The sequence below is a fragment of the Chrysemys picta genome, chromosome 2 (assembly GCF_011386835.1).
Source record: "Chrysemys picta bellii isolate R12L10 chromosome 2, ASM1138683v2, whole genome shotgun sequence".
Taxonomy (NCBI): domain Eukaryota; kingdom Metazoa; phylum Chordata; order Testudines; family Emydidae; genus Chrysemys; species Chrysemys picta.
Genome location: NC_088792.1, coordinates 226,039,755 through 226,045,962, shown reverse-complemented (window position 1 = coordinate 226,045,962; position 6,208 = coordinate 226,039,755). Strand labels below are relative to the sequence as shown.

The 6,208-nt window shown below is 39.0% G+C and overlaps 1 pseudogene; it reads right to left on the bottom strand.

Annotated features, from left to right (window-relative positions):
* Positions 1-4,057: 4,057 nt before the first annotated feature.
* LOC135981975 (U4 spliceosomal RNA) lies at positions 4,058-4,140 on the bottom strand (annotated as a pseudogene).
* Positions 4,141-6,208: the final 2,068 nt, after the last annotated feature.

Sequence of the window (6,208 nt, the reverse complement as noted above, 5' to 3'; positions counted from 1 at the left end):
AAGTTGAGAAGTCCACAGTGGAGTCTGAGAAGTCTGCAGCAGTGGTGGTTGCACTAGGGATTTGACTAACATTGCATAAATCACTGCATATGATCAAGGTGCACCATGTGTATCCAATCACAGAGGGGTTTGAACAACTTGGCTTCCCAAATTGTGCTGATGCCCATTCTGGGCAGATCTCATCGATCTATGGAATATATGAACTGCAAAGACTACCGCTCCCTTGTGATGCAAGCCTTAGTGGATTGTTGATGCCAAGTCCTAGATATTTACATAAACTGACAGAATTTTCAGGGATTGTGTCTTTTTTCAACGCAGTCAGAATGGCAATCTTCACACACCATGGACAGCAGTTGGGCGTCCATCCACCCTGTAATTTTCAGAGATCCCTTGGCTTATTAAACCATATACTGATTACACCAGCCTTGACAGGTGTTGCTTCAGCTTCCATCCCATCAAGTGCAGAATGGTAGCACAATATACATCCGAAAGGATCCAAACCAAGCACAGTGATTTTGCTATTGGATACATTATCACCATGATTTCTAAGTGCTGTATTCTAGTGTTTGGGAAAGAAAAGAGGGTGATCCACAAGTGAGGGACCACAGAGGCAGAAATGGATGAAGAATTTCTCAAGCAAGAGTGAGAATCACTTGGTCAGGGTATTTCAACAGCCAGGCTAGTAGTATAATAGCCTTTGGGCCAGATTCTCAACTGGTGTAAATTGATGTAGCTCTCTGATTTTCATTTACACTAGCTGAGGATCTGGCCCACTATATGTTACCTTTTGCCAATGGAGACACCGGGGACTCTGGTGGTGATGACATTCTTTGTCACCGATATTTGTATAGTTGTTCTGTTAAGGATTTGCTGGTGCTGGTTATTCTGCTTTGACGCTGTACAGTCCCATTTTAATCACTTGTAACTTTTAGCTGTTCACTTTGTCTTACCAATGAAATGATCTCTGTTGGTGAGTATTTTCTTTTTAACTTACATACCCATCCCATACTCAGTTTGACATCTGCAGAGCGGAAGGTTATTTTTCTTTCTACATGTAAGCAAAGAGGCAAATTAAATGATTTCTGTTGCTTGTCATTTTGTTTTCAATGTCCAAGCATTTTAACATCTGCAGGTGGCCAGATGTTTGGTTTGGTTTTTTTTGCCAGTGTTTTGGCAAGGAGGGAAACAACATTTTTTCTGGTTATGGAAGAGGCAATAAAATTGCCTCTGTTAATACATTTCACATGTATATAAAAGAAAGGCCACTGGTAATTGTATACATATGTATTCCTTGCTCATCTATCTTAGAGCATACCATAACAATAGACATATAAACAAAGGGACAAAAGCTATTATTTTTCTAACAACTCATATGTAGCTGTGCTGCAATAACTATAGGAGACACCACAGGTTTCTCAACCAACTGCAAACTATATTATATTTAAATCCAATGAAAGCTAATCTATGACTGAATGGACTTAAGGTTTTTTTTCTCTCCTGGTTGTTGCCCAACAGAAAAGACCAGGAGGAGGATCATAGGAGGTTGAAGGAGTATTTAGAGCCTGATGTTCCTGTACCCTTTGAAGCTCCCATTGACTTCAAAAGTGCAAGACTGGCCCCACAGTGTGGAGGCAGGAATGTGAAGAATCACTCACTCAGGTCCCAGATCAGCAAAACACTGAAGCTCTGCTTAATGTTAAGCATGAGCTTACGTCCATCCCTTTTTGGCAAAGCCCAAAGCCTATGCTTCAATCTCACTGACTTCTGTTAATGAATGGAGAATGACAAAATGCACAGGAAAATGAAAAACAAAATTGGAGGCCACAGTTTGACAATGACACCTTGTTCAAGCTGTGAAAAAATAGATCAAAGCATATTGGATAGAAAAGAGATGGGGAAGCTATTAGCTGAGAAATATGAATGCCGGATGGAGGAGAGAATAAGGATGAGATAGTTGTCAAGAGTGTAAATTAAAGGGGGTGGCTGCAAGCTGAAAAAACAGATCACAGGGCAAAACGAAGGGCTCTTTTTTCTGCTTGAAGCATGAGTGCATTACTCCCATTACTGTTAATTAGAGAAGCCAACATGCTCCATAGTGAACTGAGGGGTAAGAGTCCAATTTCTGAAATGAAAAATCCAGTGATGTTAATAAACTATGGGGAACAACTGGAATCAAGCAGTGATAACAGGAGTAGGCTGTTTTGGCACAAGACAGGGGGCTTGTTCCTACACTCATTGAAGTCAATAGCAAAACTCCTATTGACTTCAATAGTGTAAGATCAGAGCCATAGACATCTAATTAGGTAAAATGAGAAGAAGAAGAAAAAAGTGGTTATTACCTACCCGTAATTATTAATCTTTTAAACTGGTCTATGCTGTGTCTTCAAGACCTGTTTGCTACTCTCAAAACTATAAGGAGCCATGCTGTGGTCCATTTTATGGAATAGAATCAGCACCAAGTCCCGCACACAGGTGTCAATTCAACCTTAGGCAGCAAAGCACTTAAGCACACGTTTAAATCCTGTTGATTTAAAATGGTTGCAGAATAGACTATGGGCATATTCCCAGATAGAATTTCCTCCAATAAGATTTAAATATGTGCTCAAAGGTGTTCATTTTCACTGTGTATTTTGTTGTCAATTCATTCATTTTTTTTTAATTCTTAAACTCACAAACCAGTACTGGACCATCAGAATGATTAGTATTATAGTTATGGTATAGGGCATGGTGAAAAAATGTCACACCCTGCTTTTTCCCAGTCCCAGAATACAAGAAGAGGTTGCTTAGCTAAAAGCAGCTAAATGAAGAACAAATACAAAGAAATTATTTCATACAATGTATGAAATTCCCAGCCCCAAGAGACCATTGAGTGAAACAGTGAATTTTATGACTGAATTCTAAAAAGATATAGATAATTTATGTGGCCCTTACTAGCATTTGCATTTAAGATAATTAAGTATAATAAGTATTATTAAGTATACGTCATGCTTCCTGGCATAAACTGATCACCCTGTAAGGAGTCAGGAAGGCTTTTTTCTTATAAGGTTAGCATTGCACAATACCCAAGTGCACTATGTGTATATTGTGTATTTTGGTTTTTGCCATTTGCAACCAGGCTCTGGTCACTACTGGCAGCAGAATGCTAGCTTTGATGGACCAATGATGTACTCTAGACTAGCTTTAAAAAATAATGCTCCACAATGCACAGCCCAAGTATGAAACTGAATTTCAATATCTATCAATATTCCAAACATTCAAAATCGCCATGAAGGAAATTCTACTTGGAAAGATGCCTGTAGCCTAATCTGCAATCCCACCTTCTGGTCTCCCTTTCAAAACCATCTGTTTCATTGATGGACAGGCTGATTTTAGAAGCCAGATGTGTTTTTTCAAAGAAGAAACTGTTGATCTAATAGGGGGCAGAAATCCTGACAAAAGACAAAAAAAATGTGGTGTTCAAGTAAATGTTTGAATGGGGACAAAATTAAGAATATTTTTTTCTAAAAAACATCAGTTTTGCACTTGAACGGCTCTCTGGTAATTACAAACTCACAAGCCTCTCCTAATGCTTTAGCAGACAGAATTTCTCATTTAAAATAAAACAAAACAAAAAAACAGATGTCATTTTTTTTACTATACAGAGACACCTAGCACTGTATTCACTCATTGCTGATTTACATATGTAGTGATTTACATCTGTGCAAAGAGGGTGTCAGTGTTGTGCACCCCTTTTACACTGAATGACCTGCAGGGTGCAGGGCTTCTGTGCCTTGGGCCCACTACATCTGCCTGGCTAACTACTAGAGGGAAACCAATATCTGTTTGCACAGGAGTTAAGCCACTGACAATCAAAGGAAGAGTCAAGCCACTGACAATCACCTCTGTTCCTGTGTGGCCAATGTTTGGCATGCGCTTATGGAAAACAGAAGCATGTTATCAACAGAAGGGAGTGTGGAAAATGAGAGGAAAGCTACACCAGGGTGTAAAGAATCATTGACTTGAAGAGCAGTTCAGTATGTGGGCAAAGGTGCATCGTCTTTGAGAATGTTGCAGTTGAGAGCCTCAGCTAAAGTTTTCAATTAGCAATAATCATGCCACAGTTTAACCTCACAAATTATGATACTGCCACTACACATGGCCCATGAATCCAACAATTTGATCACCTCTGTCTTAAATTATTAGCTTTACCTTCACTTTTCTGATCAGTTATTTGGCTCATTTGATTGTGGTTGGGTTGTGCTAATATATTTATTTTAGCTGACATTGTGTGTAGCTGAATTGTCTGCCTCCAACAAGTCAAAAATGAAAGAAATGGAATAACAAAAGGAAATTGTTAATAATCCACATATATATTGTAAGAAATAGAAACATAATAATAAATACTCAAAACAGTACTACTAGAGTTTAATCTTGCTTACATTGGTATACTTGTACATTCACTGAAAAAGATAATTTGGGTAGGAGCAAAAGCAGCCCTTCAAATCTTACTAAAATATTTCCCTTCCCCTCTGCCTTAATTTCTGCTGCGTGCTCCATAACCGAGTACTATGCACCAGTATGGACCAGAAGAAGCCATACTCGTTTTGTTGATGTCCAACTAAACACTACAATGTGGTGCATCACTGGAACCTTCAAGTCGACCCCAACACCTTGGCTGCTGGTGCTAATGCACATTGCTTCCCCCATCCATTTGCTGCAATACCACAACTCTTCGTGAATTCCAGAGGATCGTGAAAAATGAATGTCTCCCCATCCACCAGGACCTTAACAGTGTCCCTCATCACTGCCTAAAGTCACATAAGTCCTTTTGGACACACGCATTTATGCAACTTCAACCCTGATGAAGCTTGGAAAGCCGAATGAAGTTCACAAAAAAGTCACAAATAAAGACCTTGTGAAAGACCCGACGCAGAAGGACCCTGGCTTTGATCTGCCACAAAGATTATGGGAAACCCTAAACCGCATCCGCACACACCGTGGCAAATATGGATACTTGCTGCATAGTGGAAAATTAAAGACTCTCCAGTGTGCGACTGTGGTCACCCAAAACATACCATGGAACATATAACAACTCAATGCCCCTGCTCTGATGGGTTTGCCCTGCTGGAGGAAGGACTTCCCCTCAGTAATTGACAGAAAATGCTCCTCCCAGTGGTTCCGATTAAGCCAAGTCAAACCAAGATTAAGACAAATGTCAGGGTATCAAATCCTAAGTATGTTCACCTCATTTCATGGTCTGAACAGCTGCTTGCTTTCTGCCATTGTGTATGTTTTCCTGATTGCAGTTTTTTTATTAACTTAGTGGATGGCCATCTGTCACCATCAAGGACAACATAAGGCCTGATACCAAATCTGGGAAGACTAGGTAGGAGATATTTTGTCCTAATGGTGAGATTAGTGATGGGTGTTCGTAGAAAGATTGAAAGGGTCTATTTGGAAAGTAGTTAAAGCAGTACCTAGGGATTGCAAAGGTTTATAAAGGACCTTGAGATCCCTAGATGGAAGGCACTATGGAAGTATAGAGTATTATGATTAAGTATTCAAACTTTGGATACATACTTGAATCTGAAAAATTGGACTAGTAATCATATGAAAATTGGCTTTGTAAGATTTCTGTTATTTCCTGTTAATAACCAAGTTGGAAAATAGGCACGAACACCACTCTGGCATATTTCACTATTTGGCATCCAGAATAATCAGGAAGAGGAGAATCACAAAAAACTGGATGGAAAAAGAAAATCATAAAAAAAAATATTAACCTCAAAATATCATTGAATTTGAGATAGAAGGTTCAGTTTGGTTCATTCTTTGTCTGAACAAGTTCAACCCTTCCTTGCTGGGATTTCAAAGAGAAAATTAAATGTTGTTTTTGCCTTAAGAGAGAATGACTCCCAGTTTGACTTTCCAAACTTCCTTTCAGAGAGCCTATTATGGCTTATATAATTACATTTGTTCTTGCTTTGTAATATGTGCTGAATATAAACTATCTTGGGGCATGCAGCTAACTACATCCGCTATATAACATTACACATTTTATTCAATGCCAATTAAGATACTAAACTTTTCTCCTAATAAAAAAAAAAAAAAAAAAAAAGGAACTTCCAACCCATCCCAAAAATCCCCTTAATCAAATACCTGTGTAAACTGGTGAGCCTTGCTGGGGCTCTATTAGATCAGCAAGATGGGATAGTTGTTGGGTCAAGGCTTT